Source organism: Myodes glareolus, chromosome 2, assembly GCF_982192425.1.
Source record: "Myodes glareolus chromosome 2, mMyoGla1.1, whole genome shotgun sequence".
In the NCBI taxonomy this organism is placed as follows: domain Eukaryota; kingdom Metazoa; phylum Chordata; class Mammalia; order Rodentia; family Cricetidae; genus Myodes; species Myodes glareolus.
Window position 1 is genome coordinate 139,370,751 of NC_142027.1, and position 13,386 is coordinate 139,384,136.

At 40.6% G+C, this 13,386-nt stretch overlaps 1 long non-coding RNA gene across 1 annotated transcript; it reads right to left on the minus strand.

Annotated features, from left to right (window-relative positions):
• Nucleotides 1-7,483: 7,483 nt before the first annotated feature.
• Nucleotides 7,484-11,099, minus strand: LOC148123185 (uncharacterized). Its single transcript, XR_015737338.1, has 2 exons — nucleotides 10,672-11,099; nucleotides 7,484-9,073 (listed from the first exon to the last, which is right to left on the minus strand). It is a non-coding gene; the product is annotated as an uncharacterized LOC148123185 (long non-coding RNA).
• Between the last annotated feature and the right edge of the window lie 2,287 nt (nucleotides 11,100-13,386).

Genomic DNA, 13,386 nt, shown 5'->3' on the forward strand with positions numbered 1-13,386 from the left:
ATCTACACTTAATGGGTCCAACTCTAAAACTCAATTCATGACAGGAACCAGGGGTGTGGGAAGGAAGCTGCTGTGACAGTCACTGCCTTCACCTTCTAGCTATCTCTTGTGGTTCCTTCTAATGGCCCACAATGGCTCATCTTCATGACCAACTTCACCAATCTTAGACCCTCTGTGGAAACACCTCTGCACATGTCCAGCTTGTTTATAGAAATGCCTGCTGACCACTTCCTTCACTCCAGAGCCTTCTGTCAGCACTCCTCCCCATCTGAGGAGTTTCCTCTGGAGTCACATGGCCTAAACGATGTTTGAGAAGACCAACTACAAAAATGTTTAAGTGGCTTCTGACCAGGTAACCAAGAACAAATAACTGGGAAGAAGGGCTCTTCTGCACATGGAACTGAGAAAGCTGGATCTCCATTGAGAGAATAAATACCACCCTCATCTTGGGCATGTATGGAAGGCCATCCAAAATGGAAGCAGAGAATCCCTAGAAACACAGAACAGCTTAGCCACAATGACCTCATCTGTTTTCTTGGTTCTGACATCAATACCACAGACAACTCAGGATAATTCTTTTATGTCAGGCCTCATGCATGCTGGGTAAGCACTCTGCCACTGAACCACACCCACTGTGGTCTCTCACTGGAATACTCTAAGACAAGCCCTTCCCAGCTGAGACACACCCCTGCTACCTTTCTGCTCTCACACAAGGAAGCCATTCCTTCATGGAGACATGTCTTCTGTGGACTTGCTTTAGTGTGGAGTACATGAAGAGTGATAAGATGGGTGCTCTCAGCTTGGTAGGAGACATGGGAGACCCCTGGGAATTGTTTATTCAAACATTTGTGTATTTGGCGGTGTTGAAGAAGGGGCAAGACTGGAATCATAGACAGCAGCATCTGATTGTGACCATGTCCTGATTCTTTCATTTCTTCCATCTTGGAATAAAGAAGAATTTAACTTGTGTTTTTAATGTTATAGGAGCCCACAGTTGAGAGACTAATCTTTATAAGTGTTGAAATTAAAAAGAATAAAACTTTTAAAGCTATGTTGTGTTTTATGATGTTATGCTGACTTGAGATCTTAAAGATGAGTAAGAAAGAAAAGGTTACACGTTAATAGTAATGTGTTTGAGTATCATATTGAAAGGAGCTTATTTGTGAAGATTAATAGTTTTATGTTTGAGTCTCAAATTGAAAGGGAATTATTTGTGAGGGTGAGTTTTTTCAATTAAACATCTATTAGGAGGGAAACTTAATCAAGAAAATGACTCTATTCTACCTGGTATGGGTAGTCTGTGTGGGTATGGTCCTGATTAGTGATTGATATGGCAAGTGCCTTGCCTGGGCAGGAGGCCATAGGTTGTATAAAAGAGCAAGCTCAGTGACCATGGAGAGCAATCCAGTGAGCAGAATTCCTCCATGGTCTCTGCTTCAGGTACTGACCGTTGTTCCCTCAGTGAAGGACTGTGACTAGGATGTGGAATCTAATACGACATTTTCTTCCCAGGAGATTTGAATTGGTATGGATCATAGTTTATTGATCAAAACTCAAGTTCAATTTTGTTATATATGTATATTTATGCTCTTGATTAAAGTATTGTAGTTCTGCATCTCATTTAAAAATGTAATGTATAACTGGGCTGCGGTGACACAAAACTTTAATCCCAGCACATGGGAGACAGAGGCAGGCGATCTTTATGAGTTTGAGGCCAGCCTGATCTACAAAAGCTAGTCTCAGGAAAGACTACAAAGCTACAGAGAAAATCTGTCTCAAAAATCCACAAAAGATGTAATGTATAATTAAGAAATATAGGTTAATAGATAATTACATATAATAGTCATCTTTTAGTTATGTGTCTTTTGGATATCTTAGAGTTTCTATTGCTGTGAAGAGACACCATGACCATAGCAAAACTTAGAAAAAAAATATTTGATTGAGGCTGGTTTACAGTTTCAGAGGGCTTAGTGTATTATCAACATGACAGAAAGTATGGTGGATACAGGCAGACACAGTGCTGGAGAAAGAACTGAGAGTTCAACATCCAGATCAACAGGCAGGAGAAAGTGACTATGACACACTTCTTCCAACAAGGCCAAACTTCCTAATAGTGCCACTCTCCATGGGACATTGGGGATCATTTTGACTAAAACCACTACAGTATCAAATCCTTGTAAGTATCTTTTCAACCACGCTCAGTAAGTAAGCTCAGTAAACTCCTTGGTTTCTCAGGATGGACTTTGGTGAAATTGTACTTTGCATCTTCATTGGGACTTACAGTTGGGATAGACATTGCTTCCTCCCCCTCCATAGGGGAGAAAAATTTTACAACAGATCATAAACATATTTGTCAATGTTTGTATTTCTCATGATACTAGAAAAAGGAAGTAATACATAAAAGAACATTTTAGAAGAACATAAATGTGTAAATGCCCTTAATGAAAAAAAAGACTTAAATATATGAAAAAATGATGGCTGGGTGTCTCCAGAATAAAAAAGACAGGAAAGGTTTTGCAAGTTATGAGGGTCTAAGGAAGTTGTTTAAGGTATATAAAGGATGAGATTTAGAGATCATATATTTATTGAAGTTGGCAAGGTCAGATATCAACTATTTCAAGGACTGTCTAAAATGTATGTCAAATAAAGTTTATCAAGTTGTATCTGTTTATTGAAATATTATAAAGTAATTAAAAGTACAAAACAGATGTAAAACTGACCTTCTAGTAATCATTCTGTGAGGCTATTGTAATGCTGTTAGAGGAACTAAAAGGGGGAGTTTTCTCCCTTTTCTATACAAGGTCAGTGAGGTCCCTAGGGACAAGGGCCATTGATCACATATTGACCAGTTCATGGAGGCTGTGGAGAGCCCACTCAATGAATCTGAAACATTATCCAGTCTAAAATGAAGAATTAATGTGGGAAATATTTCCTCAAGGCTTCAAAGGAAACCACAGTACATAAAGCAAAACCTTTGCACTATTCTCACATTGATGGACAAATGATAAAAGAGAGACTTGAAGAGTCTGAGATTCCTTCCAAGCCCAAGCGACCTCTGAGGACCAGTTGGCCAACTGGCCTTGACAACTCAGAAAAAAGATTAATTTTGGCAGCCTGCATTGTTCTTCAGCATTTAAGGAGAAAATTTAATCAAAGACTAAGTGAACTGGTAACAACACAAGGGATCTGACTCCACAGACATTATATATAAGTCTACATGAGATGTTATTTAGATAGCAAATCTCACTAATATTTTCTCCTTGATAAAAAGGTGTTGTCCAGATGTGAGACATCAAACTTTGGCTTGTGAAACACCTTCCCACAGCAAAGAAGGACAGGGCATTTATTGTTTTAACATTCAAATTAAATGACGCTCAATACCTTTTCCTCTCTCTATTCAGAAGATACATGGGAAGGGAATGAAGCTGCCTTTGGACTGATAAAACAGCTATAAAAGGGTGTGAAAGTTGGTTGTGGGTTCAACACTCTGGAGACCAACTGTAGAGGTTAAAGAAAAACATCTTATTACCCAGCTGGGCTGCAAGACAGTAGCAGTTCCCCTACAGGATGAGCAGAAATCAAATGACTAAGCCAGCACAGCCCTTCCCAGCTTTGCCATTCCTCCATAGGGGAAGACAGAGCTCTAGTCTGGTAAATTTGTATTTTAGTAGAAAGTCTTCAAGTCTCTCAGAATACTTCCTGTTCCTCTTCCAAGATACAGGGTCCCTTGTGTATGTATTCTATTACAGAGTCACAGAGCAGTGTAACCAATGCTTTCCCTCAGAGGTAAGAAGTCCTGAAGCCAAACATAGGTCACATTCAAACAGTAACTCTTGTTAAATCAAAATAAGGCCCATGAATTAGAAAACAATGAAGTGTCTATAGAAGGGCTTAGAGACAAGAAAGAGATGATGCAAATAATGAAATTATAATCCATAAAATTATTCTAAAGATTATTCATAAAAAGGGTTTATGATCATGTGCTCCAGAGACGAGGGATTTATATAAGAGAGCACAAAATATTAGTCACACATTTTATCTCCAGCTGTACATCTTAAATATGTAAAATATTTAAGGCAGGGCCACATAATTTTATTCAGTTCTACTTTGGTCAAACTAGTGTAACTATTGTAATTTGGTTTCATGATAAGTTCTGTTCTTTATCTAGATTCTTGATTACTTGCAAGAAATGTCTAGTCTGTACATTTAATAATCATCTAAAATGGATTACCACACTACTTATTTCTAATGTGAGCTATGGTCTAAGGGGGGAAACTTTCATCCCTTTGTGTGCTAGAACTACACCTGCTTTATAGTTTGTCAGTGAACTCAATTCTTACATGGGTCCCTCTTCTTGCAAATTTGCAATAAAATCCAGAGAATTTGGAGGACACCCACTTATTCATCTATTTTCCTTCTCACTGAACAGTTAAGGCCCAGTTTCAAGCAGTTACAGGACTTGCTTTCTTGGCAGCAGGAGCAGGATTATGTGTTCAAAGCAATTCTCAACTACATAGTGTGAAGTAAGCCAAAGCTACAGAAGATAGAAATAAATAATCAACAGCATTTGAGAAAAATGGAAAGAAATTCTTAATGACCTGGAAACAATAAGGAATAGAAACAAATGGATCAGAGCAGTGATGTATTTAAAGTAAATAAAATTTAAAAAGTGGCAATAGGAATTATTTTTTTAAAATCATAAATATAATTTCAAAAACCACACAGTTGAAAAAGAAAAAAAATTCCCTGGTAGAGACTGACATTAAAAAGATATTTCTTCACCACACATCTAAGTGCACTGTCAGCTGCTGAGACCTGTGACCTGAAACACACAGCTACAGCTAATTGATATAATCATGACAGGCAGGATTGAAGATATAAGCACAGGAAAGTTCCCTTGTTAGAAATTCAATACTTACTGACTCAAGCTAACCTTCACGAATAGTACACCCAAAATCAAGCCTGACTTCATTCACATGACATAATTAACAAATGCTGGGAAATTACAAAATCACTGATCCTGTCACAATCAGGTCCTATTTCATAATGGTGACTCCAGCAGATGTTTGCCTACCTGCAGGGTATGCAATAAACTATTCCTCCTATTCTGGCCTGAAGGTGGAAGCCATGCTCCACATACAAATCTTTTTTCCCTGTAACTGAAACGGACAGTTGACTACATGACTCAAATTTTTAATTGTAGAGCTCAGTGGTGATTGAGTTTTTTACTGTAAGAATTTAGATAATTTAATCACAAGGACAAGGTCATTGCTCTGGAGAGCAATGGTGTGGAATCTAGGCTATGTGATCCAACATAAAAAAGTTTGTCTCAGAAACACTTTTTCTATAATGCTGGAGGTACTGCTATTCTAGAATTAATATGCATTCCCAGAGATAAATCATTCACACACTTAAAGTTTAATAGACATAAATTATGTTAAAAATAGCATAATTCAGTGGTGGTTAATGCTAAAATAGGAGACAACCTGGCCCAGATTTTGCATTCCACATATGCTGTCATCCTTAAGTCTTTTTTAGGGTCAGGCCTGAGGTTATATATTGAACAGTTTAAATAGGGACAGAAAGCAAGTCTAGCCACTTAGGCAGATGGAGATTTACAGAGCCAAACTATCTTTTAGATTATGCATTATGATCAAAATAAAAATATATCATAATGTATGACTTAAAAGATAAATAGATCTTAATATATGATTTGAAAAATACATTTAAAAGATGTATTGATGCCACAATCCTCAAACATACAAAAGACATAGGAAACAAATTTTTAATAAAGTTACAGGAAAGACACCTATCCACACTGTGATTGTTCTTAAATCAACAGCTGTTCTGAGCCATTCTAACCTCAGAATAAGCCTTCTTTTGCCTACAAGCAAGCTGGCTCAAAGGCCACAGATGCTTTTTTGATGAACAGCCCTGACTGATGTTTATTTCAAGTCTGTGACATTACTGTACAGAATCTCATTTTTTTTAAGTTTTACTTTATGTATATGGGTGTTTGCCCACAGGTATCTGTGTGCGGTACCTGCAGAGGCCAAATAAGTGAATCAGATCCCTTGGAGATGGAGTTATAGGAGACAGCTAGCAACCATGGTTTCTGGAAATGTAACCTGTGTCCTCTGCAACAACACCAGTGTTCTCAATTGCTAAGCTATCTCACAAGCTGCATTTTTATTTAAAATTTATTTTTATACATTTTAAATAAAACATATTGCATTCCTTTCTCCTTCCTTGTCCTCTCCATCTGTTTCCAAATTTTCCCCTTCTAATTCCTTCCTTGTTAAGTCTATGTGAATAAGTATGTGCAAATATATGAATATAACCTTCTGGATCCCTTTCTGTTTGTTTTGTGTTATGGTTTCAGAATTGAACATGCTGTTTCAGATACACAAATAGGGATCTCTTCCCTGTCTGAGGCTAATTCACCCAATTTTAGGAGAATTTTAAACTTTATTGAGCAACATGAGCCTGACCCTTATGTGACCTAGGCTGACTTGGACAGAAAACATTTTCAAGAATAGAAAACTTGGATTGGTAAATACCTCAGCTAACATTGGCTGGTGCCACAGCCCTTAAATTCTAGGTCTGCAGGAAAGACTATAGACACTGTACTGAGAAAATCATAGGCTTCCTAGGTTCAATGGACCTCCCATCATACCCTACTGACCATTCTCATTTTGGATGACTTTGAAATCTTGAAACTCCTTCCTCCAATTTCTATGTATCATGGGTATACATCTGTGCTACCATGCTTGGCTTAGTTGGCTTCAACTTCATTTAATCAGTCATTAGAATGATGGGATGAGTAAGATGAGCAGTTATGCTTAATTATATTAAAACTCCAACGATCTACACGAGCTTGGGTTTCAACCATCTGTGTAATAAAGACACTACTGTGCTCTAGTCCCTTGATGAATTATAATACAAAGATAAAGACAAACAATATTGCTCATAGTTGGAAGACAGTGAACTTTAAGACAGGAAGGCTGCCTTTCATGGGAGTATTCTGTTAATGGAGTTAGTACCAGAGCCTCTGTCTTTGCTAGTCCAACAAGTCAGGCTCAGTCACTCATTCTTTTTAAACCAATGAAAAGACCGAAATTACATTAGTACATTACCAATAGTGGTGGTTCGTATCTTTAATTCTAACACTTGGGAAGCAGAGGCATATGAATCTCTATAAATTCAAAGCCAGCCTGAACTAGAGAGCAAGTTCAAGGACAACAAAGGCTACACAAAGAAACCTTTTCTTGAAAAACCAAAAAAAATATGTTAGATATCTGTGATGTATCCATCTATAATTCAGGTAAACTGGAGACAACGTGGGCAAATTTCTCTAATGCCTAGAAGAGCCTAGTCTATATAGTGAATTCCAGTCCACCTAGAGTTTCATAGTGAGAGTATTTTTTAAAATAATGTCCCGCGCTTCCGTCTCGCCAGCAAGAACCACGCGGTACACATAGGATACTTCTGCAGTAAAGCTTTAATGCCCCTTGGGAGAGCGGGCATCAGCCAACATGGCGGAGACCCAGATAAGATGGAACCCATCCCTTATAAAGGAAACAGACCCTGCTTTGGACGTGTCACTCTTGGATAGGTCAATTGTCCATAATCCCAGGTGAATGCCTCGGGAGTAGGCGGGGACTCAGTGGGAAATTACCGAGCACATGTGCGTTCACCTGGCGGTGAAGCCGGATGTCAGCGCCATCTTGATAATGGAGAATGTGGCTGCGGCCTTCTACATCTCCCCCTAATTTTACTTCTTTGCAGAAAGGCAACTCCCTAGGAAGGTAAAGATAGAGGTCGCACTTCCCAAAATGAAAACATTAAAATGGGCTTACACGGAATCTGCCCCTAGGTTCATGACACCTGGAACCTATCCGGCCTGCCCTCTGCCAATTTTTCTGGGAAAGGGAAATATACGGCAGAAAACCCTTAAGCAGAGCGACTTATCTCTCAGAGAGGGCCATTCTCTGTGCGATGCTTTTTAGCTCGACAACCTTTAGGGCTAGCTAAGCCAAGCACTCCACACTGTGCCATGGACCACAGTCCTAGGGGTGCAGGAGCTGGTTGGCTTAAACCTTACTGCTTTAACATAGATAACCACATATCAGTAGAGGCTCCCTGTTTCAGGGCAGCCAGCGCTGTTGCAAAAACCACTTTGTCCCTATGGCTTTGGGATTTGAGTCAGCAGACCATCCAGAGGAGAAACACTATTCCATAGCAGGACCGTTCCAAAACACTTCAACCCCCACCCATTCTTTGAAGTAGGAAATGAAGGACACAATCCAGGACTGGAATTCTTCGGCCAAGCTTATGTCCACTCGCGTGGAGTTGATTGTCATGATGGACCGTCTCAAGGAGGACAGCAAATCATCAAAATTCTCCTGCAAGATACAAAGACAATTCTCGGGACAAGTTAGCCACTTTTATAAAGTTTTCATATGGTACACTGGTCACACATAAGGCTGGAGTTTTCCATTCACAGTCCAATTGGGCAAGCTGTCATAAGATATCCACCTGTTCTTTATTCTACCTCTAATAGATGTATCTATGGTAGCCTGTTGATCCAGGGCTGTAGCCACTGTGGTAGATAACTGATTGAGGGTCTTTATTTTTCATGATATAGGCTGTGCTGCCATTTAAAAAATGTATAATGAACAGAGCATCGGGGGCAGTTCCTTTATTATTCCCCCCTTTTTGTTTAAATAGATATTTATCCAATTTTTAATTTGAATAACCATGGTATTTTGTAACCTGTCTTGAAGATACCCATAGTGTTTAGCAGAAATAACTGACAGGATAAGGGAAACTGATAGCAAGCAATAACTGACAAAACAAGGGGAAATCCAGCAGCATAGCAATGGCACAGCAACAATAACATTGCAATGTACAGCAACAACAGCATAGCAATAACTGACAGACCAAGGGCAGGAGCTGGACCATCCCTCAGGAACCCGCCAGCTCCGCAGCAATCAGGCCAGACAGCTCCATAGCAGAGGCTTTGTCCTCAGGCCTCTGGACAGATGAATCCACAGCATGAATAGTAGCATTTCTAGAAAAAAAAAAACAAACAAACTCTTCTTCCAAAATAACATTTAAGAGTATTAAAAAACTTAGTGTAAAAATTTAGCATAGTCAGTACTGGAAGTAGGCTGGTCTTGAACTTAGAGATCTACAGGTCTCTGTTTTAAAGAGCAGATCTTGTTTGTCTGTGCCATTACAGCAGGCCCTGTTTGTTGATATTAGATTTAAGACTTATTGGCTCCCGTATTTTTTGTCGGTACGGTGGCCTCGGGCTCCAGAGCCCGCCCGCCATCCAAGTGCTGTGTGCGGCCCTGGGCCTGCTCGCTGATCCCCGTGTCCCGGGCCAGGAAGTGGCCCCCAGGCGCCCCTGCCTTTCCCGCGGGGCTAGCCTAGTTCTCTGAGGCTGTGTTGGTGGCGGAGTGTGGCGGGAGCCGACACTCAGACCGAGGCGGCACAGGCGGCAACATCTCAAGGTCCGCGCCAGAGCCGCTGCGGCTCAAGGGGCCGATGGGAGAGGCGGCGAACAGGGCCGCTTCCCTACTAGCAAACTCTCAACATCTGTGTCACAGCAAAAGCGGCTATAAACTCTCATAGGTCCAGCCAACGACCCAATCACCCCGAAATCCAAGGGCCCTTCGCATCCACCTCCCTGTGGATCCTGAAACACCAGACAAGCCAAGCATATACACAGCAATCTTTCAGGAGGACTTGAGTTCTTAAAATGCTAAGCAGTTCTTAAAAACTTAAGTCACACTATGTAGATGTAATACGGTACTGTCTGTTTACTGCATTTAAACCTTAATTGTGCTTTTATTATGATAAATACGACCAGCCCTGCCTGAAGTCAGCATCGTTTAGCATAGCCAAATGGAATCAGAGCCATTTTACCCTCAGAGACCCTCACAGTTTTAGGTACATTGCAAGCCTTTTGGCCTGGCAGCTTGTGACACCGTTCTCATTCTCGGTACAGCTGTGATATCCTCCAGGCCAGGCACCAACTGAGCCACACCAATTGAGCCAGCGCAACGTGCTCCCCACCACAGCCACAGAGCAAAGCTCCGCTCCAGCCGCCCTCCAGCCCCAGCTGCACCCACTCCGTGCCCAAACCGGTGCATGGAGCAAAGCTGAACTCAGAGAAGCAGGCTTGCAAGGACCTCATTTAATCTTTTAGGGAATTTGGGCGTCGTTTAGTCTCTTTGGCTGCTTCCTGCTGTTATTGGGCTGCTGAATTTCAGGGGTATACACTACAACATTTCAGGAGGTCTCGGTGATTCAAACCACGTGGATCTCAAGCACATACTTAGGCTCCCATCCTCCGTGGAGGCGAAAACAGAACCTCTTTCCCAAAACATCATATTCTTAGCAGTTTCTAAGTTTAAATATCTTTCTCCTATCCAGTACACAAAAGACAACATGAACAACATAACATAAAGCTTTTGACCTTGTAAATCAGCCTTCTCCCCCATTTTTACTTTTTTTAAAATCACTGGGAGGTCCTTTTTAACTTATTTTCTTTTCTGTCTCCCCCATTCTTTACCGGAGGGTCCTTTTTAACTTATCTGGGTGCGCGCACAACCTCCCACTGCTGCTCAGTTTTTGATATGCTCTCTGGACTTTAGAACGTACCTCTCTGAGCACGCATGCCTACAGTTCTGAATCCTCCTTGTGTCCAAGGGGTCTCCGGCGGTGCAAAGTTCTTTTTTTTCTTCTTTTTCCCGGGTTTCAGCACCAGATGTCCCGCGCTTCCGTCTCGCCAGCAAGAACCACGTGGTACACATAGGATACTTCTGCAGTAAAGCTTTAATGCCCCTTGGGAGAGCGGGCATCAGCCAACATGGCGGAGACCCAGATAAGATGGAACCCATCCCTTATAAAGGAAACAGACCCTGCTTTGGACGTGTCACTCTTGGATAGGTCAATTGTCCATAATCCCAGGTGAATGCCTCGGGAGTAGGCGGGGACTCAGTGGGAAATTACCGAGCACATGTGCGTTCACCTGGCGGTGAAGCCGGATGTCAGCGCCATCTTGATAATGGAGAATGTGGCTGCGGCCTTCTACAAAATAAAACAAGCAACAGAAAGAAGGAGTACATGATTAATAAAAAAAAATTGTAAACATTACTTTTTAAATTGTGCCTAATTTAGAACAGTGATGAAGATATAAGGCAATTAATTCATCCTTGGGGTCCTAACAGATTTAGACAAATAGCAAGACATATGCACAACAAAGTAATATAACTAAGTCCTATAGTTAAAGTTTTCCCATCTCTAAAACCCTCCCCCAACCTCAGCTCCTATCTCTCCTTCAAGGAGGTCAGAGAAGGAGAAAATGTTTCTTCAGTACAGTCACCTCAGCAGTCATACTTTTCCCAGAATAAAATTATCAAGGAAGTAAGAATTTCATGGTATCCACTATTTCATGAGTTGTTAGTCAAAGAAAAAGATATAAATGTCCCTTAAAATATCCTTATTCATGCCAGGAGGCAGGTACCAGAGATTGATGGGTTGGAGACAGAGGATCTTTAAGGTCCCAGTGGGGGCCACAAAGTGGGGAATGTAGGGCACTGTCACTGACAAGCTATATGAATTGACAAAAGAATAGAAGACCAAGAGGGGGATGATCCACCAGTTGAGTGCATAGAATACAGTTCATATCAACTGATCCTCAGGTACACCCCAAGCACTGCTCTCAGGCATTTGAACTTCAGACTTTCACACCCAAACCTAACAATTCTTCCAAACTCCACAGCTCTTTGTAAATGCCTGATTGCCTGAGCCTTAGAATGACTTCAGTTCAAGTCTCAGGTTCTCCTCACAACCTGGATGTCATGTAGAGTGACCACCATTCAGGGCACCTAAGTGAAGGCATTGCAGGCATCAGGGAAACAGAATATGACACCATTCAAACAAGTCATACCTCATGCCTGCAAGTTACTTTTCTTTCCTTACAAGAGGTATAAATTTAATCAGGGGTCCACCTGACATGTGACACTGTGAGCTCCACTTGGAGGTTATTAACCTTATTGGAGATAAACTCACTCTTGTGGCTCTGGTTAAATAGTCAACCATCTTTAAAAGACTTTCATTGTCAGTTTCTCTCCTGATCATGCATTGTACATTTCCCTCATTTTGTAGAGATTTTGGCTTGGAAACTTCTTTAAGCACCAAGTCTAAGTTAGTTTCTGATGCTGTCAATCTTCTTGGTCATCAAGGCAGAGGTAAAGATAAACTTAGATCAGTCAATCACACCTTACTGCTATTAATGACATGTTCAAATGGCTGAATAGAAGGCTCAACACTTAAAACAATGGCTGTTCACCTACAGGGCCTGACTTTTGATTCCCAGAACCCAAAAGACAGCTCACAACTGCCTGTACCTTCAGTCACAGGATATTAGACAGCATCTTCTGGTCAATACTAGTTCCTGGCATGCCATTGGTATACTCACTGGCAAAATTTATACACTTAAATTAAATTTTATTCTTTTCTAAGATAATAGATACATGAAGAAAACCCATTTTAACAATATATAATCATATGTATATCTGTCTTTCAACCATTTACATATCTGATTCTGTAGGAGCCCAGAAGAATGCACCAGATCTCCAGGACCAGGAAATACAAGTAGTTCTGAAAAATCAGATATAAGTGCCCGGAATTAAACTTTGGTATCCAAGAGGAGCAGCACTCCTGAGCAAACTCTCCAGGTCATAATAATGCTGAAGATGAAGATGAGCTACTATTCTTTTTGTCGCCTATCACTTGAAGGTGAGGAAAGTCCCCTCTTGATGGTTGTCAAGTAATTCAATGGATTTCTAAACTTCTCCACATTACTTCTCAGTTTCATTGTTAACACAGTTATCTTGATGTGAGTAAGAAAACAAAAACTTTTGTTGAAACCAGTCAGAGTCCAGCCAGATTATATTAGGTAAAGTACCAAAATTTGAGATAAGATCGTAATTTTGGAATTTTTGACACAGGGTATGTCCACAATGCCATAGCTAGAATGGAATTCACTATGGGCATCAAGATGGCCACAGACTCAGAGACTGGCCTAGCACAGTCCTGCAAGTACTAGGATTTTAGCCATGCACCTCTGGGTTCAGGTGAAGTATGTGTTTTTAAATGACCTATCATTGAATCAGAGAATAAAAGGATAAAGTATGCCTTAAAAAAGACCATCCTTGTTCTGATGAACAGTAATATTTCTTGGAATTCTATAATTTAAATGTGTAACCATTTAATATGTGTTCAATAAGTGGGTTGTTTTCTTTGCTTTATTCACTTTATGCATGTAAAATTGATTGAACTGTCTTTGTGTGTATACACCTGTGCCAGGTG